Source organism: Rhipicephalus microplus, unplaced genomic scaffold (genome assembly GCF_043290135.1).
Source record: "Rhipicephalus microplus isolate Deutch F79 unplaced genomic scaffold, USDA_Rmic scaffold_14, whole genome shotgun sequence".
In the NCBI taxonomy this organism is placed as follows: Eukaryota; Metazoa; Arthropoda; class Arachnida; order Ixodida; family Ixodidae; genus Rhipicephalus; species Rhipicephalus microplus.
In genome coordinates, this window is record NW_027464587.1 from 22,607,741 (window position 1) to 22,632,445 (window position 24,705).

The 24,705-nt window shown below is 46.8% G+C and overlaps 1 long non-coding RNA gene across 1 annotated transcript; it reads right to left on the reverse strand.

Moving 5' to 3' along the window:
* Positions 1–3,698: 3,698 nt before the first annotated feature.
* Positions 3,699–9,314, reverse strand: LOC119180711 (uncharacterized). The gene is made up of 2 exons (XR_012888658.1): positions 9,187–9,314; positions 3,699–9,098 (listed from the first exon to the last, which is right to left on the reverse strand). It is a non-coding gene; the product is annotated as an uncharacterized LOC119180711 (long non-coding RNA).
* Between the last annotated feature and the right edge of the window lie 15,391 nt (positions 9,315–24,705).

A 24,705-nucleotide genomic window follows, 5' to 3' on the forward strand; every position in this document is an offset into this window, starting at 1 on the left:
GACGTTATTCAGCCGTCGAAAAGCCCTTGGGCTTCACCGGTTGTATTAGTGAAGAAAAAAGATGGCACCTTATGTTTCTGCGTGGATTACCGCAAGCTGAATTGGGTGACAAAAAAAGACGTCTACCCATTTCCACGTGTCGTCGATTCACTCGATCGACTACGGCACGCGCGTTATTTCTCGTCGATGGATTTAAGGAGTGGGTATTGGCAGATAGAAGTCGATGAAAGAGACCGGGAGAAAACATCTGTCGTGACACCTGATGGCCTTTTTGAATTTAAGGTACTTCCATTCGATTTGTGCTCAGCACCGGCAACGTTTCAGCAGCTAATGGACACCGTACTATCAGGCCTCAAGTGGCAGACGTGCTCAGTGTATTTAGATGACGTCATCGTATTTTCTGCCACATTCGACGAACACGTCAGGCGACTGCACTCACTATTTCAAGCTATCCATTCCGCCGGACTAACACTTAAGCCGGAAAAATGCCATTTCGGCTTCGAAGAGCTTCTGTTTCTGGGGCATCTTGTCAGTAGTGAAGGTGTGTGGCCTGACCCTGAAAAAATAGCTGCTGTTATGAATTTTCCAGCGCCAACTGACAAAAAGGCGGTCAGATCGTTTTTAGGACTGTGTGCTTACTACCGACGCTTCATTGAGAACTTCTCGCGCATTGCCTCGCCGTTGACCCGCCTTATCAGAGAAGACGTCGCATTCGTATGGAATTAAGAGCAGCAAAAATCATTCGACGAGCTGCGGCAACGCCTTCAGAAGCCAGCAGTCCTCCCACACTTTGATGATGACGCACTGACAACAGTGCACACCGACGCCAGCAATGTCGGCTTAGGAGCTGTACTCGTGCGGTGGCAGGATGGCGCCGAACGAGTAATTGCTTACGCAAGTCTTTCACATGCGGAAGAAAATTATTCCACCATGGAAAAAGAGTGCCTTTCGGTGGTGTGGGTGGTTATAAAATTCCGCCCATACCTGTATAGTCGTCCTTTTACTCTTGTCAGCGACCATCACTCCCTCTGCTGGCTGACAAATATAAGAGATCCATTAGGACGGTTGGCGTGCTGGAGCCTGAAGCATCAAGACTTTGACATGACGGTGGTCTACAGATCGGGGAAGCGACATTCAGACGCTGATTGCCTTTCTCGTGCGCAATACGAACCTGCGACGGCAGAAGATGACGATACAGCCTTTGTCGGAGTTATAAACACGGCAACTGCCGCACAGCTGCAACGAGACGACCCCGAACTAGAACCCATAATACGTTTTTAGAGGGTTGCACTTCAGCTGTACCTAGACTGTTTGCGAGAGGGATTTCGTCATTTTGCTTGCGCAACGACGTCTTGTATAAGGTGAACTTCACGCCACACGGAAACGACTACTTACTCGTTGTCCCAACATCTCTAAGGAGCGAAGTATTACAGGCATGCCACGATGAACCAACATCCGGCCACATGGGTTACACGCGTACGTTGTGCAGAGTGAGGCAGAAATACTACTGGCCAAGACTGACGGCGACCGTTCAACACTATATATATGTTCGGACGTGCCTTCATTGCCAGCGCAGAAAAGTTGCACCCGTCAAACCAGCAGGCCTCCTCCATCCTATTGACGTGCCTTTTACTCCATTCGCTCAAGTCGGCATAGATCTTTTGGGCCCATTTCCAACCTCATAAGCAGGTCGCAGATGGATTATAGTAGCCACCGACTACCTCACTAGTTACGCCGAAACCAAGGCTCTGGAGAGGGGCACGGCAAGTGAAGCAGCCCGATTTTTCGTAGAGAATGTGCTGCTGAGGCATGGCGCTCCACCAGTGGTAATAACTGACAGGGGAACTGCATTCGCAGCCGAACTGTTATAGACAGTTTTAGACTTAGCGGCACATCCCACCGGCGAACAACGGCGTATCATTCGCAAGCGAATGGTCTTACGGAGCGTCTCAACAAGACACTTGCGGATATGCTCTGCATGTACGTCGATGTGGAGCATAAAAACTGGGACGAGATCTTGCCGTATGTCACGTTCGCCTATAACACGGCTCATCAAGAAACAACAAGAACAACGCCATTTCGCCTTCTTCATGGCCGTGAAGTCACCACTATGCTGGATGCTATGCTGCCGCACGAGTGCGAAGACGCTGAAACGGATGCTGATTATATCACTCAGCTTGCCGAAGAAGCCCGACAACTTGCACGCCTGCGTATTAGTCGCCAGCAGGACTACAATTGAAGACGGTGCAACCTTCGGCACCGACCAGTCTCCTACGAGCCAGGAGAGAAAGTTTGGATATGGACTCCTATTCGACGCCGTGGCCTCTCAGAAAAACTGTTAAGACGGTACTTCGGTCCCTATAAAGTTCTGCGACGTCTCAGTGACATTAATTATGACGTTGTTCCTGATACTGCGCACTCTTCAGTGCGTCGAAGGTATGCTCCAGAAGTTGTGCACGTGGTACGCATGAAGCCTTATTTCTCCGAATGAACTCATGCGTTTCCAACGAGTACAAACCGCTTTGATTATAAAGCATCGGGACGATGCTTTCTTGAATGGGAGGCTAATGTCACGGCTAAAAGCCGGGCAAAAAGACAGAGAACGACGAAGTGATGAGGGTGGACAGCACCCACGGTTCCTCCGAGGAAGAAGAAGTCGAAGCGGCTGCTCTTTTGTTCTGTTAATACAGATTTCGTTTTTCCTGGTCGCACCGTCGTCCTGTATTCTGTTATTTTCACCTAGCGACAATATTCACTTGCTCCCGTTGGCGGCGGCCGGGACTGCCACTCCAGAGGTTCTATAGAACCTCCTTGGATACCATAGAGTTTCATTATAGCATGAAACTCTGTGGTGTGATACATTCCACAAATACCATCCTGGGTGACGATATGCTAGTAGCGATGGCGTGTACGATCCAACCCAAGTAACCACGGATATCCGTTAGGAATACGTCGGGACGTCCGTCTCGGATATTCCGGACATCCATCAGATATCCGCGGACGTACAATGTACGTCCAATGGACATACTGTGAATGTACAAAGGTAACAAATTTGTACGTTCGCTCGTCATCCGTCTTGGACAGCCGACACGGACATTAAAAGGACCATCAGGGGATATATTATACATATACACAGGTACATATATGTTCATAATAGATATGTATATTTATTTCTTAATCATTGTGCATAAATAATCTACCCCCTAATGGTCCTTTGAATGTCCATGCGGCCTGTCCGAGGCTGATGTTGAGTGAGCACAAATACCTAGCTATATATATATATGTGTGTGTGTGTGGTAATATCGAGGGTCCTTGAGGTTTTGTGCACTCTCGCAATTGACGCTTGAACGTCTTTCACAAGAACCCTTTTGCTGCAGATTAAATATCAAAGCGCTAAAATTATTTCTGGTGCAATGCTAAATTAAAACAAGATTCATGGACACAAATAAGGTGACGACTAGGGATCCGGAGTGCCAATTACCAGCTGTTTATTCATAGTATAAGCTAGAAAAAACAATCATGCACAGCGACGTAAAAGAGTACAGCGAACTTTCATGCCACTGTGCATGCTTAGAAGCTTATTAGTTTTCAAGCTTTTACCATCGATAAAACCGAATAACATATGTTTGGCAAACTTAGGCATCAACTTGCCCAGGAACAAGTGCTAAAGCGTAAGAAGATTGGGCTCACACAAGGTCTCAGATGCAATAAAATGTTTATTATCATTAGGTCAAATCATGTACTCTAGTAATAATGAATAAATAAATTAAGCAAACACTAATTAAATCAAGTACGATGTTCAAGTTAAAGTGTGAACACAATGATGAGAATAGAAGCACAGCTCCACACAATTCTAGCAGTGAAGGTAATACAATGAAAGAAGTTAACTGTGATTATTTCATTTTGTAATATCAAAATTAAAACTTACAGGGTCATAAAGACACAAGCTTTGGTACAAACAAAAAATGTCAAGAACATTTAGCAAGAAATAAAAAAGGTTTAGGTTAAAAACTGACAAAATCCAGTATGATGCAAAACACCATTCCAATACAATACTGCAGAACAGGCAACAAATATGACTGTTGCAAAAATACAAAAACAAACATGAAATAGGAAATACCAAAAAAATGTATAAGACAAATTCACATCATGGAAAGCACAGGGCTCAATTCCATCACATGCTGAAAATGGATGGCACAGTTTTATTGTTTATTAAGTACAATAAACATTAATCATACATAAAACTGTCATTCGCCCAGAAGCATTTTAGAGCTCTACATAGAACAATGCAATGGGACAATTAAGATACCCCTATGACATGGATATCTCTTACACACTATGAACAGTCCTCACATAGACATCAGTTTTAATTCAAGCACAACCAATACACCTCTTTATCTTTGGAGAATGTGAATGTTTATTGCACAATAGTGGCTGTTTTGTTTCACTGCTAGCACAATATGGTGACCAAATAACTGTCATATTAAAGGGGTAGTGCCACCATTTTTTCCGAAGGACAGTTTACTCTGCCCTACAAATCTCCTGTGTATAGAGATAGCTCGGAGCAAGTGTGAAGTACGGCAAATGCCGAGATAGATTATTTGGGAATCAAAGCCAGAAGGGTGTCTTGAAGGGCCAGTTGATACACGATTTGCATGAGCGCATGACTCAAACTATGTACCTAAGAGACGACAAAAAATTTATTGTCCTTCCTGTGCTGAGCAAAGCACCAGAAAATACCCAGCACAAGACAAAAAATTTCCGCCATCCCTTACGCACGCGGTGCGAGCCATGGACTCAAGATCGTTAGCAAAGCAGGCGTAAGGCTTTCTCGGCAGCCTATGCGAAAAAGTAAAGTAACCCCAAAGAGCATGCGTGCATAAAGAAGCACAGGACACAGTACGAGGAATGCATTAACAATGTATTATGACATTCCGTTGTCATGTGGCTACACCTATGCTGGACAGACCAGTCAATGTTTGAACGATCACCTGAATGAGCACTCGTTCAATCTCAAGACTTCAACAAGCAGCACCTTAGCAGCCCATTGTTCCTCGTGCAGCTGCACCCAGCTCTTCCATAATTGAAAGATGCTTTCACGATATCGTAACAAGATCGAGTGCGAAATCAACGAAGCCTTCCATATTAGGAAGAAAGGACACGTGTGTCAGTGAGCCTCCACTTGCCCTCCTCGAAAAAGAGAACATGTTTCTGAGCTGTTAACTTTGGACATTTTGACTCGTGAGAGATTCATCTTGCTTTTCATCTTTATGAGCAAGTGTTGTAGTCCTATTTGTTTTTGCAGCTCTATATTTTCCCGTGTAATAAACACACACACAGTTGTTCCTCAGTTCCATTGTTCCTCAGTGTTGTGCGGTCATTCTTTCTTCGTCCCAATTTAGTGCCATTTTCCCCTCATTACTAGTAAAGCCAATTTTTTCAAGCTGCACCTCGCGACATCGACAATTGCTTGACGTCAGGCTACAGTACTAATTCTGGCGACATCATACAGGATACTCGCCTGGCCATGGGAACATCACAATTTCTTGCTCCAGCATGTGAAGAGCTCATATCGCGACTTGAGAGTACAGTAGGAACCAAGACTAGTTTTTAATAACATGTTGTAATTACTTTTTCAGGGAGCACTTACACTTATTTTTTAGGATCAGCAGGGCTTGGCTTAACATTTAACGCAACGGTGGTATAGTGTCTAAGGTACTCAGCTGCTGACCCGCAGGTCGCGGGATCGAATCCCGGCTGTGGCTGCTGCATTTCCGATGGAAGCGGAAATGTACGCCCGTGTGCTCAGATTTGGGGGCACGTTAATGAATCCCAGGTGGTCGAAATTTCCGGAGCCCTCCACTACGGCGTCTCTCATAATCATATGGTGGTTTCGGGATGTTAAAGCCCACATATCATTTAACGCAAGAAAACAACAAATTAAAACTTTCATGTAACAACCACTTAAAGGGGAACTCCGGCGTTTTTTCGATATTAACTGGTTTCAATAAAACTTTAAACATGTGTTTTCATTGGTACCGTGATAATATGTGCCAAATTATGCACCCTAAGTCATTCAGTTTCTTGGAAAACAAATTTTAAAATTAGTAGCCGATTCTGCAATCACACTAGTAAAAGCAGGCCACCCTGTGCATGTGACGTAAGAGCCTACTCTTTTTGGAAAACCCTGCATTCCCTAGCAGACAGATGCAACGTGCGCTTTCTTCTACGAGGTGACAACGCTAGCACAGTTCAGTTTTGTCAGCTGTATACAGCGTGTTCGTCATCGTTGATGTCGGTCTTACAATATTGAGCAACAAGAAAATCGATTCAGAGCATGTCAGATGCTTCACGCGCCGGCGGGTTGAAATCAAAAAGCGATGCTTCTGCGCTGAGATAGTAGCTGCAATCATTGCTGAACTTGTCACTAGTAAGTTCAGACGCTCTGGCACAGCTTGCTTCTGCGTCGATATCGCCAACTTGCTTTTCGCGCATCAGAAGAGGATTGTGAGCTATGTGTGCACCCTAGCAAGCCGTGGCGGGGTGTAGCCGATCTCGTGACGTCATCAGCGACGAATTCTCGAGACGTCATCTGATACCCACCATGGATGACAGAGCAGCTTCCCATTTTGGTCTTTGTTTTGACTTGTCGCTTATTGCTTAAATAAAATTACTGACGAGTACCTGGGCAAAATAACCACCTTAGCCTTTGCAGGATTGTCAATACTATTTGAAAACAGCATTATCTCAGTATGGTCGAAAATGCACCGGAGTTCCCCTTTAAGAAAACAAAACATCTCTTCATAGCAAATCGGTGTGTCAAAAACTGTTGAAGGGTAATCTATCCTAAATGCAATCAATTCTTCTTTTAGTGCCCTCAAGACAGATGAAGCAGTGGAATAGTAACAAATTTTCCGTGCCAGGGTAACCTAGCAACCTTGCGTACATTTCTTAATGGCCAACATTTAACACCAGAAAGCTGTGAAACCACAAAAACATCAATGGTGCAAGAAATAAATGGCTTCTCATACAAGTTTTCTTTTACTTTGAATTCACGGGCAATGATGCAGGGCACCTGCATACCTCTCAATCTTGCAAAACTCTCTACAATAATGACAGAAGAATCTATCATGCAGCAGTTGTTAGGAACCTCTACACTAAGCATGAAGCTATCAAATGTAGCCTGTTTGTACAAGGGTGGTTCACAGGCGGGTAGAAGGGGTACATCTGAATGTTCTTTTGAAAACTTAATTTTGTCAAAAGATGAAAGATCAGCTACCTCTCCATCTCGCTCCTTCAAGCGATTGTATAGTTGGGCAAGTAGAGTTTTGTGGCTTTTCAGAAGCCGCTTGAGGAACTGCATATTGTTCTCGAATGGAAATGCACTGAAAGTGTCCAGGGGTCTGTGCTTGCGTACATCATTTCCAAGATGTAATAAGCAGTGAATATTATAGGAAACCTGGTCACTTCCATACAACTGTGCAAAACCTTTTACAAAGTGCTGTAGAAGGGACTCTGCATAATCAAGATGCTGCTGGCACAGGCTGGCATTTGAAAGAATATAAGTTGCACAATGTAGTGCCATGAAGTTCCTGTAAAGAGAAGGAGCTAGAACAGGTCTGAGCACTAGAGGCCCGCTATACAGGAGGAGGAGCCTGAATTCTGTAGCTTTCCAGCGGTCAGCTTCAGATAAACTTCTTGGCTTGCGATCAAATTCTTTCGGCACATATGGTGCTAACAACACATTAAGGTGAGAGAATTGTCTGCGCTTTGCAGGCCCAAGGCGTTTTGTCTAAAGGACCACTTATCCAAGCATTATGCAGCTTTTTTGCAATCCCCAAACACAACAGGTGCATATAGTCCAGTGGTGCAGAGGTCACACAGTCTATGGGCAGTGATGTTAATACTGATGCGCCCCGGTAATGGTCAGAGTCAATCTGACGCCTGAAAGAATCATCCGTACGCAAAGTGGATGACGTAGTAGGGAAGCTGAGTCGACTGTTTCTGCATGTCCCCTCAGCTGTGCACTTAGGACACCCAGAATAACCTGTATGTCCTTTAATCTGAAACACAAATGATCATGCTGGGGCATCCAAAACAAAACACTTCAAAGAAACATCAATTAGGTGCCCATGAAAAATCATTCCTTGGGAAAGAAGCTGTTGCAGGTCACTGACAAGTTTGTTGAGAAACTCATTGGCTGAAGCTGGCTTTCCTGGGCCTGCGAAAATTCCAACTACAAAGGGTGGTATTCTTCGATCTTCACGGATCATGCACTGTATGGGCCACAACTGCATGGTGGAGCTTTTGGAAATTGGCAGCCCGTCAATGTTAAAGGCAAGAGAAACATGACTGCCTTCATAACGTGCTTTTGACAAAGCATTCTCGAGGCTTTTCTGTAGCCCAAAGTGGCAGTAATGTCCCGGTACCATTGAACTGACAACAGGTGCACGCTGTGTATCTCTAGGCGTGGCGAGAAGAGTATGGGCGCCGCTAGGCAGAGATGGAGAATCGAAAGTACTGACCTTGAGAATTTTTAGAAGAGCGGACAAAGCTGTATGAGTAACATTTTCTTTGATGGCCCAACTGCGCAGTGACACAACAAAATCTTTGTGCTTTGACAATGCATCAGTGGAAGATGAACAAACAGGTACCTCCGGGACTCCGCTTACAGGAGAAGGCACATCGCTGAGTTGCATTGGCGAGCCTTCGGGTTCAGTGTGCGATGCTCCCGTGGACGAACAGGGTGAACATTTTGTAGGCGATGTGTCCGTTGAGTCACTTTCGGTGACGCAAGGCGAACTGCCCTCAGGGGGCGCCGAGCTGCAGCAATCCGCCTGAGTAGCTGCTGATGTAGCCGCAGTGTTTTCGTCAGCCTCAGGCACGCAAATGCTCGCACACTCACTGGCACAGCATGTGTTACTGCATGCGCGTAGTGTACCACACGCACTACTGCATTGTTCGAAGTTCCCGATTCCTTCAGACGTTGACGGCTGGCTGCCGGCTTGAAATCCGAAATCCCGAAATATTGCCTCTGTTTGCAATGACGCTTTCTTGCGCGTGTAAGACTTTTTCCTTCGCTTTAGGCATGCTGGCACCTGCGATGGAAACACATAGTAGCACTCATACGAAGTTCTGAAGTCTTTGACTGTATTCTTAATAAATAAATAAATGTAGCTGTCTTACCTCCGTAGCTGGGGAAGAAAATACAATCGTATCTGCACTGGCACTACAAGCACGCCGCCATTATCCACAGGACTAACAGAACAAATCCAGTGGCTTGGCTTGACTGGGCGATGGCTCGCCAAACGAAACTTTTTTTTCTCCGCTGTTTGGATAGATCACCATCAATATAAACAACGTCGTTAAAGTAGCTTTTTAATATTTAACAAATAGGCGGTGTATTACAACCGTTTTTGATGATACTTATTATCAAATAACCTAAATTGGAAACGCCATTTTTGTGACTTGTTTCAGTTTTTGAGAGAGAAATTTGCGACGCGGCAGCAGTGTCATCGCTAGCACCGTGTGTATCACCTTCCTCTGTGGTGTACCGCATGTATGGTGGCTAGAATTGGGAGGTGACGCCAACGGGAGCTCGGAGCCGCTCCTTCGTTTCGAGCAGCGCGGCGGTGGCGCTGTCGGCGGAATGGTGATGCCAGCTACGCGCGCGCGCCTTGAGCGCGCGGACCTTTCAAAGATGCTGTTGCTGAAGCATGATTCAGATAAATTGGCGATTCAGATAACTCACTGTGACGATGGCTGATAGAACGCCATTTCAAGCATTAAAAGAAATTGGCTGCCGCTGCAAGACTTCTGTGACGTTGAATCTGCGCAAATTAAAGCTTTCGTTCCCATATCCCTGCAGTGTTTTGGAGTGCAAGGCGACGGCGTTTTTTTAAAAAAAATATTACCAAAGTTCTGGGCGAGGAAAATAAAACAAATATTTATTGCACATCATATTATTAGGAAGATCTATTGCACGTCATGGAATACAGGGTAAAATAAAATAAAATGAAAAAATACGCACATTTACATACGCTCGGGAGTAGTTAAAAACATTGAAACATTGCACACAGACAGCGCATCGCTTGGCACTAAGTAATAAGAGGCATACAATATCACTTTCCACTCGGCAAAAAAAATCAATAGAGCTTAAAGTTACAATATCAAACTCAGAGCACGCGTCTAAGCTTCAGCAATTTCATTCTTTCCTGCTTAGCGTTTCGTTTGCTGTTCTGGGCTTTCACATGAAAGGGGAGCCTAGTAAGAACATAAAACTTGATAATTTTGTTTGTGAGGGACATACTGTGGTCAGGGCAGCCAACAAGTGTAAGCTTTCTTAACTGCAAGAAGGAAACCAAGTCCATGATGCTGTCAGGTTTGACTTCTGTAACACTGAAGCAGTGGGTAAAAGTGTTCTCGAGAGTGGTCACGAGTTCATTGAGCTTGACTGATGGGTACAGCAGGCCTCCTCGGTCAACAGCAGCCGTGAGGGATGCTGCAGCTGGAGATGGATCGTTCTCGCCTTGTAGGAGCTGCTGGCTGCACTCTGCACATTTGGTGCTTGCAACGCTTTTTCTTGCCACATATCCAGCCATGTAGAATATGAGTCTGGCATCGCTGCTTTGCACGACCATGTCTGCATGCTCGGTGCCGTGGCCGTATTCATTGAGCACTTCATGTGCTTCGGCAAGGTTTCCTACGTCAAGAAGCTCGTCTAATTTCCTCCGAGGAGTGAGGTCCTTTCCGTTGTCAGCTCCCAGCAGACTTCTCAGCAGTCCTGAGGACACATTGCTTCCTTTCGGTGGTTTTGCCAAATTCTGGAAGCTCAAAGTGTTGACCGAGATTAGGAACTGGGAGGCAGTCGGATGATCATTGCATCCAGACATTTGTCGGACGATTCCAAACAGCCTCTCCAGGGGGTCCTGACTCAAGCGGCATGTCATCATATAGCTGAAGTTCAACTTCATCGTCAGGTAGCGGAGAAGGTGTAGCGTGCTTGATAAGGTAACACGAAGCCCCTCGGCTGTACTGCGGCTTAGGAAACCTCCGGAGCCAGCAGCTGTTTCCCAATCGTCCAGGTAAGTCAAGAAGTTTTGAATGCACTTCTCGTGCATCCCTCCAGGCTTAAGTGCACCCGAACTGCACCTTGAAGTCATGGCCTCAATGAGCCTTCTCATTCTTTCCACAAAGCTGACTGTCGCCGCTGTGCTCCCATGCTTTTCTTCGATGGTTGCATTGTACAAGAAAAGGCCTCTGAGGACTTCATCACTGTAAAGCCGCACTGCATAATTTACCCTCATTTTCTCAAAGCCATTGGGATGCACAACCGATTTGCTAATATGAGGCATGGCTTTGAGAGTCGTGTCATGCTGTTCATCAAGCTTCCGGGCACAGTCAATAGGGTCAACACTGGCATGGCCTTCTGGCAGTTTCACGCCCGTTCGAACAAAGGTGTTCCTCACACATTTAAGAAGGTGTGGGAAGTCCGAGATGAAGTGCAGAAAACGTTCTGGGTCTGTAGGGTGCTGCCTTCTACATACTGTGTTTTCTTTCCTGCCGTGTATGCCGAATGAGTGCCACATGCTTCTGTTCCACGCAGCTCCATCAGTGGTGATAAAGTCTACGTGCAGACCGGCGTTTTCGCTCATGACTACTGCTTCGAGGATTATTTTGCCTAACGTCTCGGACTTCACATTGCTGCGTGATGCGAACACACCAATAATCTGGTGCCACGTGCCTGTAAAAGGCACGAACAATACTACAAGGCCATGGTCACATGCTACGGAGCGCTCACTCTCTGGTGTGAACTTCCCAAGGTCCACAAAACCTTCGATGGTGCCATCGGTTCCCAAGCTCAAGTGTTCAGATAGCTTAATCTCATCAATTAACAGCCCACCATGGCGCTGGAACAAGTCCATAGATTTTGTTTTTTCCGCCACAGCAGCAAACACTTTTTCGCTCAGGCCGAATCCACTCCTGTAACGCTTGAGATATCGACGTAGTGATGTTCGAGAAGGCAACGCCATGATGTTGTTTTTGCGTATATGCTCATAGAGGCGTGGGCTTTTCATGGACATAATAAGGCACTCTAAAGCCCATTCACTTTCATACTTCATCCCTTTCGTGGATTTTCTTTTAGCCGCAGCAAAGCACGCCTTGACTTGTTGCTGCTGCTTAATGGGTAGGGCCTTCACCGCTTCTTCAAATGCTGTAGAATCATTCCGTGCATTCTTTTCTTTCATTTGTTTGATGAGTGATTTAGCCTGCAGGACACTCAGGCGACTCCTTTTCGCTTGCGCTGTTCGCAGCTTAAGCCTGTATGAAAGCTTTTGGGACTGGGCCACATTTTTGCCTTTTCTTCGCCTGTAGGACTCATGATTCAGGAGTAGTCTTCTGAGGTGCTTGCATTGTGGGCAGGCTTTTTCTGGCGTTGGAGCAACCCCACGGCAAGATGGGCTGAAGGTTCTGCCATCAAAAGTCTTCTCCTTGTACTTTAAATTCACTCCAAATTCACCAGTTTTACCAAACCCTCTGCATGGTATCATGGAGTCGACGTCGCGAAGCAACTCTTCTGCCATTTCGATGTCGGTAATGTCAAGGGTCTTTATTTTTGTGGCTTGCACAAAAGCTGTCGCTTGAAGTTTGTTTTCATCTGATGTCATTAGCACATACTTGTCAATAGTCAACTTGTCACCATCTAGTGCGCAAACTGTAAACACCGTGGCGTTGTCGGCTCCAGCAATTAGATGTCGAGCCCAGTAAGCGCTGGGAAGACCACACTTGCGGACGTCGGGAATTGCGGGCACATTCGGAACAGGTATTTGGTTACTGTCGCTTTCTGTGCTGTACGAGCCAGCTGTCTCCTCGCAAGCAGACGTGCTTGGTTCCTCACGCCGAATTTTCGATGGTAGGCCGCAAGTGGATGTTCTTGACGTCCTTTTCTTCGGCACTTTCTTTGAAAGATACGCAGGAACATTTGGGAATATGGTTGGCACCGCGTCAGATTTCAGCACCGGTTTCCCTCGGGGAATCTGAACAGTTTCGCCGTTTATCACATGCGTGTAAAAACGCTCAATAAACTGCTCGTCGAAATGAAGCTCACATAGCGCCGACTTCACGTCCAACGACTTGTCGGCACGGGGTACGGCTCGTTGCCAGGCTTCGAAGAGGGCAGGGTCTTTGGGAACAGAGAAAAGAGAAGCACGCTGACCTTGCTCCCTCGATGACACATAGCCGCTCGTGCAGCCAGGAGCAAAGCAGTGGCGTTGCCTCGCTTTCGTAGTGCTGGAGTTCATCCTAAGGTCGGCACTCACACTGTCATGTCAGCAACTAAATACATTTTGCCATAAGCGAGACATCAACGCGGAAAACTGCACACACCCAGACACGCTTCCAGAGGCGAACCAGCGAACCCAGCGGCGAGTCGACGAGAGAGCGCGGAGCGCGCGCTTCGCCCGCATCACTATGCCGACAGGAGCGCCGTGGTGGCCGTCGCGGCGGCGCTTGAAAACGAGGATCGCGCGCGCTCGGCGAATATGCGGGCGCTGGCGTCACCTCCCAATTCTAGCCACCATACCGCATGTAACAATTACATTTGTCGGGTTGTCAGGTTGCGCTCGCTCCGTGGCATTTATTTACCTAAAGTATTCTTACACGTGATTTGTAATAAACGTTCAGCAGTGAAAAGTTAGTCTATTCAGTGATAGATTGAGTATATGGTTTTATTGTATATCTTTTGCTATAGTGGTCAACGGGATAAAAAAATTTAATTGATTTCATGGAACAATTATTTTTAAAACTGTTGGTCACTTTCGACTGACAAAAACTGGTAAGATAAGTGCACGATATACTACAAGCAATGCGCAGTATACAACATAAATTATACGAGCACATATATTTTTAACCCTGACAAAAAGTGCACATGCCTTAAAAAACCCTGAATTAGATGCTATATTTTTTTACGTTTCAAAATAGGATTGATATGTGGGGTTAACGTCCCAAAACCATCATATGATTATGAGAGACGCCTACGTAGTGGTCGGTTCCGGAAATTTCTACCACCTGAGGTTCTTTAACGTGACCCAAATCTGAGCACACGGGCCGAAATTTCTGCCTCCATCGGAAATGCAGTCGCCGCCGTCGGGATTTGATCCCGCGACCTTTACGTTTCAAATAACCGTCGCATTTAGTTCAGAATGCCGTGAAAATTAAAAAAAAAACAAGACCTCATCCTTGAAGGGCTTTCTGGTTTCCCAAGCGTGTGTGTTGGCCTGGGCATCGGCATGCGAGTCAGCTCATGCCATCCACGGAAACTGTCTGCTCACAGATACACACATTCGCCACTACTCCGGCCGCTATACAAGGAGATATGAGCTCTAGATCTGAAAGCAGATCACTTGTGGATCACCATACGCAATTAAAGCCCCACTATTATCACAAGATTTAGAAAATTTCTGATGACTGCGAGCATAGGATATGCTCATGCACTGCAGTACTCCAAAACTAATTTCAATTCTCATGTGTTCTTTGGGGCCCTTTGATGGATAGCCAGTGGACATTCGCAACTGGCTGTCCGACTGAAATCCTGTTCGGATATCCACCAGAAAGCCACCTAGTACATCCCGTCAATGGACCTTCCTTGTACGTCCAGCGAATGTCCGTGCTGTGTCCGCTCTAGATATCCGAATTTTTCGACCTTTGGATTCATAGGAGACAGCCGACGGATATCCGTGGTTACTTGGGAAGTGTTCTTATCGTGGCGCCGACTAGCGCGGAAGCGCAGGAACGCACTCGCTCGTCTTCGTCGCACCGGACTGAATGATTTAAAAGAACGGCGAAAGAAAAGAGCACGATTAAACGTGTGCCTGTCGGTCAGCATGTCGAGTAATCGTTGCGAGTTGCAGGTGAGTTCCAGTCGTCTAGTTCGAAGCACAGAAAAAGCGCAATGAGGGTGTCTTTTCATATCACGCATCTGTCATAAACGAGACCAAAAGCTATCAAAAGTGGAGCAGCGTATAGTCAAATATCATCGCTAACAAGTAACTCGCAGGTATTGTTGAATTTTAGTTCATCTGTGCACTTTGCGTCCACGTAAAAGTGGCAATATAGTGTCAACTGCGAGAGGTTGGATAGGTGGTGCCATCTGGAGGCGCAAAAAAGAACCTGGCAAGCAGGAAACGTATTCTATTTCTCTGCTGATGCTCATTCTATAGCTATATTGCATTGACCCCTCTGCGTACACTTGAATGCTTTGCACGACAAAACACACCAAAATAGCTAACTGAGACACACGAGCAAACATGGCTGGAGAGTGCATCTTCGGGCACCTCTGCAATGCTGCTTGGAACGGCGTCCATTTCGGGATCACTGTTCTGGAAAAGTCGATCGAAGCAAAATTAATTCGCGACGTTGCGAATCGCGGGGATTCCATGCTCCAGACTATCGTATTAAACCCGAGTCGACACTTTGTATGGTGACGACAGCAACTAATGCAGGTGACAAGGCATGACTGGGTGTGCAAGCCTAGCAGACGAAATGTTTGCGGAGCAGCTGAGCCTGACGTCACTCTTTTTTGAGGAGAAGGGGTCAGCTGTGACGTGACCTGGAGGTGACCACGAGGTAGCTCCACTGCTGGTGCTCTCAGCGTTAGAAATGACGGGATTGCCGGCCATTTTGAATAGTGCTGGATACCAGCGATATAAATCAATAAACGTGATAGTTATTCATCCCTCAGTTGCATATTAGGTCGCGAATCGTTGCTACGGGGTTTATAGCTACTCGCTGACGCAAAAAATCTTAGCATGAGTAAATTTGATGTTAGTGCTTAGTGTACTAGATTATGGGAAGTGTGTTCAGGTACCCTCTCTCGCCATGCATCCCGTGAACTGGCGCACGTGGCCAAAAAAAACCGGTTCTCAAGGCGGCGCTGCCGTAGCATGGGGATGAAGATAGTTATAGCGCCAGAACAAAACGACGACACAGTGACAAGAAGAACACGAAGGACACCTTCTTGTCTCTGTGTCGTCGTTTTGTTCTCGAGCTATAACTATCGCCATGCCATACCAACTAGCCCAAGCTGCCACACGTAGCATGGGCTAGCAGAAAAGGAACTCAGGCCCCTGTGGCTAGCATTTTTGCATATCAAGGGAGCGTACGATAGCGCGGTTCAAGAGGACTTGCGGGAAATACTAGACACACTAGGTAAAGAAGATGGAGTCAGTAATCTTTTCAAGGAGATCTATAAAAGTAACAAGGTAGTTATAAAGTGGTAAAAACAGGTATCCAAGCCCACAGAGGTGAAGCGGGGGCTTAGGCAGGGGTGTCCTCTGTCACCCTTGTTATTCATGATGCACCTACAAGGATTAGAGGCAAAATTAGAGGGAAGTGGACTGGACTTCAACCTCTCTTTCATCAAACAAGGAAAATTCATTGAACAGGCACTACCAGCATTGATGTATGCAGATGATATAGTGCTAATGACCGACAACAAGGAAGATTTGCAGAGGTTGGTGGACGTCTGTGGTAATGAGGGCGATAGGTTAGATTTAGGATTCAGTAAGGAAAAATCAGTAGTTAAGATTTTTAAAGACAATGAAAATAGTGAGCTTAGAATACAGGAGTTCACGCTAGAGATAACAAATAAATACAAATATCTGGGCGTATGGATAAGCATTGGGGCCGAGTACCTAAGGGAACACGAAACATACGTGACGAATAAAGGTAACAGGAATGCAGCGGTAATGAAAAACAGGGCACTGTGGATTCACAATTGGTATGATGTTGTGAGAGGAATATGAAAAAGGGTCATGGTTCTTGGTCTCACATTCGACAATGTAGTCTTTTGCATGATATCAGAAGTTCAAGCAAGATTAGAAATTAAGCAATGTGGAATAGGTAGCCTTGCTTTAGGAGCTCACGGGAAGACACCAAAGCAGGGAATACAAGGTGATATGGGATGGACATCATTTGAGGGCAGGGAAGCTAGCAGCAAAAAAAAATTGAGAAGTGATTGATAAAAATGGGGAAAAAGCTAGGAAGGTCTTCAGCTAAAAAAGCTAGGAAGGTCTTCAGCTACTTGTACATGAATAATGTCGATACAAAATGAAGGAAGCGAACCAGGGAATTGACTGATAAATACTTAGAAAACTGTAGGTGGCCAAACCAAAAAGAACTATCGGTTAAGAAGAAAGTGAGAAAAAAAGGACTCTGACATGTGGAGAATTGGCATAATTAAGAAGTCCGCACTAGAGATCTATCAAACTTTTAAGCAGGAAATCGCCAAGGAAGGGATCTATGATACTCGGGGTAGTTCTCTATTGTTTGAGGCCAGGACGCGTGAGTATTGCGAGCCAAGACATATCGGGCTATATACGAAGGGGTGAACACGGTATGCAGTGCATGTGGAGACAAGGAGGAAACTGCTGAACACATGATAATGTTCTGTAAAGGGCTTCACCCTATAGTTCAGGATGATGGCGCACAGTTTTTCAAAGCACTGGAGTTTAGGGACAGAGAGGGCAAAATAGACTTTAAGCGTGTAGAATTAACTAGAACAAGGTTATCTTATTGGTGGCTAAAGTCAAGGCACGAGTGAAAATTAAACCTTTCACTGCAAAGTACGAATGCTCAACCTCACTATTTAAAGAAAAAAAAGATAAATCTAATGGTTAGTTCACCAAGTATTACGGCTAGGTAGCGTTACAATGCAACAAGGGAGTACGCCTACGAAGAGTTGTTATTATTATTGACAAAGTGTTAGCCACAACGAGCTGGTTTAGGCAGAAACCCGGCAAGCACGAACCACACGAACGTCGTCTTCTTTCACACTGGCACATAGCTGACACCGATTTGCTCCGGTACATACTATTTGCTTTGCACGAGGGTGCTTAATATATGAAATCAGTGCTTTACAACGTCTTAATTCTAAAAGCTTGATTACCACGTCTATTCAACTTTAAAGGAAAGATGTGCCTTATTTTTATCGTGCTTCACAATGCTGCAGGGAGCAGGAGAAGGTACATTGTCATTCATACTATAGTATACACTGTATTATATCGTAGATAGATTTATTGTCCTCTTGTCTATCACCCAATGCACCCAAAAAACCCTCGTACATTGAAAACCGCACATGCTGGGTGCCTTGTCTATAACGGCATCCTTGCTATGCAAAGGAGCTAATAAGGCATGTGTTCCTGGAAAACAACCATGAAGTGGCTTGCATCGAGCCTCTAATCAGTGTGTTTTATTTAATATGATTACCATGTTGCACAAATCACCGGCTCTTGCCTTCTTGCTTTACGAGGTTGCAGCAACGGAGAATTTCGTAATTTGTTCACAGTATGTGTGAAAAAAGTTGGATTCGTTGATCTCTTACCTGTCAGTATCAAAGTAGAATGTCACATTTTTGTGTGCCTTAAAATAAACTGATGCTCTTAAAAACTGATGGTCTCCTGTGTAGTTTTCTCGATGCCACACATGCATGCACAGTTCTAGCCATGTTTTATGCCATGCAGTGAATAAAAACAAACATTCTGCTATACGGTAAATGTTCGCTGAAGCAATCTCAATGCGGATTACAACACAGGTGTCATATTGCTAGTGGTGCTTTTTCCAAGTTATACAGAATTATGTGATTGCATCAACAAGGAAACAGATAAAAACCAGTTTCAAGGTAACACACAATACTCCATTAATGCCCTGTGGAGTATAATTATTTTCTATTGGTATAACTAATTTTTCCAGTAATTCTTGATTATGTGTCTATGCTGAGCATCTTCTGATACACACTTGGGCAAAAACATCCTGCGTCTTCACTTCAATCAAGCTCTTTTTTTTTGCAGTGCTGCCTGCTCTACAAAAATTTTGTACAGTAGCCTGCTTAAAGATGGGACTGTGCTGCATTTGCCAAGACTGAATTATGCCATGCAATTTCTTTATAAGAAAGAAATCAAACAGCACCATAACTAAAATGTCACGTAGTTTATTTACGTATAGACCTACTGGAAGGCCAGGAAACGCCAGCAGAGCGAGGAACGTCAACAGGCCGAAAATACAAAACAAGCGTAAACTCGGGTCGCGCGTGTGCACCAACGCTGTGGCTTGCCGTTTCTTGCTTCTTCGTCGTCGTTCGCATAGTTCCCTACTTTGGCCCCCGGTGAATAGCGTAGCCAACCTGGCGACTTAAGGTGTAGTCACTATAGCGGGGTCGTAATATGGCTTCAGGCGACTCACATGCACAATTTCTCGGCCACGACGGCGTAAATCATGAGACTGTGTCAACGGCTCAATCTCATAATTAACTGGTGACGTACGGGAGAGAATGCGGTAGGCCCCGTGGTATCGTGCCAGTAATTTCGAGGAAAGGCCAGGAGTACTCAGTGGAATCCAGAGCCAAACAAGAGCGCCGATTGTGAAAGTAGAGAGATGTCGGTTGGTGTCATGCCGTAGCTTCTGGTGGCCTTGGTCCTCAGTTCCAGTGAACGGGCCAATCGTCTGCAATCTTCTGCGTACCTGGCAACATCAGAAATCGCAATGTACTCAGAGGAGTCGGGCGTGTATGGGAGGATAGTGTCCAGCGTGCACGATGATTCGCGTCCGTACAACAGAAGGAAAGGGGAAAACCCTGTTGTCGCGTGCGTAGCGGTGTTATACGCATACGTGACGAATGGAAGGACAGCGTCCCAATTGGTCTGGTCTAAAGCTGTGTACATCGTCAACATATCACCGAGAGTGTGATTAAATCGTTCTGTGAGGCCATTCGTCTGCGGGTGATATGCTGTCGTCATGCGATGAACCATGTTGCACTGAGCGAGCAAGGCTTGAATGCCGTCAGACACGAAAACACGCCCCTGGTCGCTCAAAGGTTCGCAGGGAGCACCATGGCGAAGAACGAAGTTGCGCAAGATGAAAAACGAAGCATCCCTCGCGCTTGCTGCGGGTAGTGCTGCCGTCTCCGCGTAACGCGTGAGGTGGTCCACACCGACAATTATCCACCTGTTTCCAGAAAACGACGTGGGAAGTGGTCCGTATAAGTCGATACCGACGCGGTCAAATGGACGCGCTGGACAAGGCAGAGGCTGAAGTGTACCGGCAGGGCGTTGAGGTGGGGCTTTACGTCGCTGGCATGCAGTACAAGCACGTACGTACTTGCGAACAAATGTGCACATGCCGCGCCAGTAGTACCGCTGACGTAGACGGTTGTACGTTTTGAGAGCGCTGGCGTGAGCGCTTTGTGGGTCATTGTGGAAAGCTGTACAGATTTCCGAACGCATGTGGTTGGGTATCACTAACAGCCATCTACGACCTTCAGACGTGTAATTCCGCCGATAGAGGAAGTCGTCTCGAATAGCAAAATGTGTGGCTTGACGGCGGATAGTTCTTGAGACCAAATTTGGTGACGGATCAGTCAGAAAGGCGAGGAGTTGGGAAATCCACACATCTTTGCGTTGTTCCGATGCCATGTCTGCGAAGTCAATTGGTGTTATGGCAGCTGAAGAAGGTGACGAGAAGGTTGGGTCAGCCGGTAGCGGCGAGCAGGATAGCGCATCAGCGTCGGAGTGCTTGCGGCCGCATCTGTATACAACATGAATGTCGTATTCCTGTAGGCGAAGCGCCCAACGACCAAGGCGCCCCGACGGGTCTTTGAGCGATGATAGCCAGCATAGAGCGTGGTGGTCCGTAACGACTTCGAAAAGGCGGCCATAACGGTGTGGGCGGAACTTCGTCAAAGCCCAGACAATTGCGAGGCACTCTTTCTCCATGACGGAATAATTACACTCGGCTTTCTTGAGGGTTCGACTCGCGTAAGCGACCACGTATTCTTGGTATCCTGGTTTTCGTTGAGCCAATACAGCACCAAGACCGACACCACTGGCGTCGGCGTGGACCTCCGTAGGCACATCGGGGTCAAAATGACGTAGTATTGGAGGTGATGATAATAACCGCGGAAGCGCGGTGAAGGATTCGTCGCACTCTTTTGACCAAGCAGAAATGCCTCTGGAAGTTGTCAACAGGTTGGTAAGAGGCGCGATGATGGAAGAGAAGTTCTGCACAAATCGACGAAAGTATGAGCACAGGCCGATAAAACTTCGAAGCGTCTTGATGGAATTGGGCTTCGGATAGTCGGCCACGGCGCGGAGTTTCGCCGGATCCGGGAGAACACCCTCTTTGCAGACGACGTGACCCAGTATAGTGAGCTGACGTGCGGCAAAATGGCACTTATTGATGTTAAGTTGAAGGCCAGCAGAGGTGAGACACGTGAGAATAGCACGAAGACGAACAAGGTGAGTTGAAAAGTCGCGAGAAAAAACGACGATGTCGTCTAGGTAGCAGAGGCACGTGTTCCACTTGTAGCCGTGAAGGATGGTGTCCATCATCCGTTCGAAGGTAGCTGGGGCGTTGCAGAGTCCAAACGGCATGACGTTAAACTCATACAGCCCATCAGGTGTTACAAATGCAGTCTTCGATCGGTCAGGATCAGCCATTGGAACTTGCCAATATCCTGAGCGTAAATCCAAAGAGGAGAAATATTCTGCTCCTTGCAAGCAATCGAGAGCATCGTCGATGCGTGGCAATGGGTACACATCCTTCCGAGTTATCTTATTGAGCCGGCGGTAGTCGACACAGAATCGGATAGACCCATCCTTTTTGCGCACAAGTACAGCAGGGGACGGCCAAGGGCTCTGCGATGGCTGGATGACACCACGCTTGAGCATATCGTCGACTTGTTCGTTGATAATACGGCGCTCTTCCGCTGAAACTCGATATGGTCGTTGGCGTAAGGGAGCATGAGTACCGGTGTCAATGTGGTGTGTGATGTTCGCTGTGCGACCCAAAGATGGTTGAGCGCAATCGAACGCAGAACGGAGCTCTTGAAGAAGGGACAAGAGTACGCGTCTTTGTGTCGGCGATAGCTCAGCGGCAACAGAGTGCCGGAATGAGTCTGGCGCGGGCAGTGTGGCCACAGGTGGCGTCATAGTATTGAGCTGGAGGTCAGGTGAGTGTTCAGCAAACTCCAGAGGGTGCAAGAGGTCAACGTCTTGTATGTTACCCAAACATTTTCCGCGAAGTAAGGTAACTGGAGACGATAGCGAGTTCGCAACGAGCATGGCGGTAGCATCGGATTCCAAGGTGAGTATGGCAAAGGGCAGGTGTAGACTACGGCGGTGGGTAAATACGTCAGACGGAGTGAACAAAACAGTTCCGGCAGGAGCGGCCGTAGGATCAGGGCTACAAGGGGGAATGTTCTCGGTGCTATTTCTGTGTCTGCAACAACGACAAGTTTGTAAGCTTCAGAAAGAGAATCTACCAAACAAGAGCTTGGTAGCGGTGTAAGGGCAACTTCTGCACGTGAGCAATCTATGATGGCCCGATGACGCGAAAGAAAGTCCCATCCAAGAATGACTTTGTGGGAGCATGATGCCAGCACAAAAAAATCAATGGCATAAAATTAACCTTAGATAATGACACGTGCAGTGCACACAGCTGTAGGTTCTAAGCACCGCGAGTGGCCGTGCGGAGCATCAGGCCCGAAAGAGGTGTCGTCACCTTTTTCAACTTGCGGCTTAAGGTCTCAGATTATGGAAACGGCGGCCCCTGTGTCGATAAGCGCTTGTGTGGTGGTGCCCTCAACATTGACGTCAATAACGTTTTGCGGCGAGAAAGGTGGAGGCCTTAAGCAGTTCGAATTGTATGCAGTTGTTGCCTGCGGTGCTGTAGCGATCAGTTTCCCTCTTCCGTAGCAGGTCGGCGACGCATAGGTGACAAGGAGCGTCGTCGGGGCGATGGTGACCAATGGTTTGCGAAGGGTCGATGACCGTCAGTGGTGTACCTTGATGGCGTCCTAGACGACGACGCAATTGGCCTGCCCACGGTGTCAACTGGAGGGGGATCTCGGCGACAGTGGCGGGCGACGTGTCCAGCGATACCACAGGCGAAACAGATGGGCCTATTATCCGGCGCCCTCCAAGCGTCTGAGCGACGGTAAAATGGAGCTGAAGATCTTGCGTAGGGATACGGCGCTGCAATTGGGGTTGTAGGCACGACATAGGGTGGCGTGGCCGGTTGAGCATATGGCATACGCTGTTGCGTAGGCCGAGCAGCGACGGCGGCGTACGTGAGAGGCGTTGTGACAGGTGATCGCTGATGCATCGGTGGAAGGGCCTCAGTGACTTGGGTTCGAATGGCGTGTTGGAGGTCTGGTGCCAAAGCTTGCGCGGGCTCATGTGTCATGTGTGAGCAGTGACAGCTGGCGCGCTACCTCTTCGCGGACGAAGTCCTTGATTGTCGAAAGCAGCGGCTGCTGATCGGTAGGATGGGCAGCTAGGTGCAAGCTTGCGAGCGTGTCTGGCGTCGTGAGGGCTTGACAAGCAATTGCGCGCTGCCTACGCAACTCATCGAAGCTCTGACAGAGAGAAACGAGCACATCAATTGTGGGGGGATCTCTCGCGAGCAACATCTGAAAGGCGCCGTCGTCAATGCCTTTCAAAATGTGCCTGATTTTTTCTTCCTCAGACATGGTAGAGTTTACGCGGTTGCATGGATGCAACACATCTTCAATGTATAGCCCGTGTAGGTCTCGCCTGGTTGCTGCGCACGGTGACGTAAACGGTGCTCGGCTTGAAACTTGCCTGCCGCAGGTCGTCCAAAGACGTTCGTAATAGCAGTCTTGAATGCAGACCACGTAGGAATGTCAGCTGCGTGGTTATTAAACTACAGTTGCGCGGTGTCCGCAAGGTAGAACGTGACGTAGCCCAGCTTACTTGGGTCGTCCCATTTGTTACTTGCACCGACTTTGTCGTACCTCGCCAACCAATCTTCGACATCCGACTCAGTGGAGCCCGTGAAGATAGGAGGGTCTCGTTGAGGAAACACGGTGCCGCAAGCGACGTGGACAGTCGAAGGTCCCACCTGGAGAGGCGTCTCGGTGGCCATGTTCGTGTGACGTAGAGGGGGAAGCTTACGGGAGCGAAGTTACAGGTTTGTACGGGAGTCCACACACCTTCACCAGATGTCACGTAGTTTATTTACGTATAGACCTACTGGAAGGCCCAGGAACGCCAGAAGAGCGACTGCGAGGAATGTCAACAGGCCGAAAATACAAAACAAGCGCAAGCTCGGGTCGCGCGTGTGCACCAACGCTGTGGCTTGCTGTTTCTTGCTTCTTCGTCGTCGTTCGCATAGTTCCCTACAAAAAAGATAAGGTGAAAATGGCAGACCCATGTTGTGTCTGTTGCCTTCTCTCTAATTTATCCACAGTGCTGCACTATTCTCCCCTAAAAAAGACGTATTCAGTAGTACACCCTCAGTGTATGCTACTAAGCACATAGTGAAAAAAAAAGTGCTCCACACAATAAATGAGGGAGTTATTCATTTTAGAGTCTAGTATAGGAGCAGGAGCTCCACTTTGGTATGCATAGGTTCTATAACAAAAAAAAACAGAAAATGAGTATACCACTATTGTAGGAAGTTAAAAACATGCCAGAAATTCTAAAGCTGAAGAAGAAAGGACAAATTATTTTGAAGATGTAGCACTCATATGTAATAGGATATCACAATCTTGTGCATTTAAAATAAAGTGATATTCATACCCTGGTTTCCTCTATGGCTTTGTTGATGCCAGGGGTGTATGCATTGCCCCTGCACTGCTGTAGCCATGTATAAAACACAGCAAAGAAATACTTTTTTTTCTACAGTTTAAGT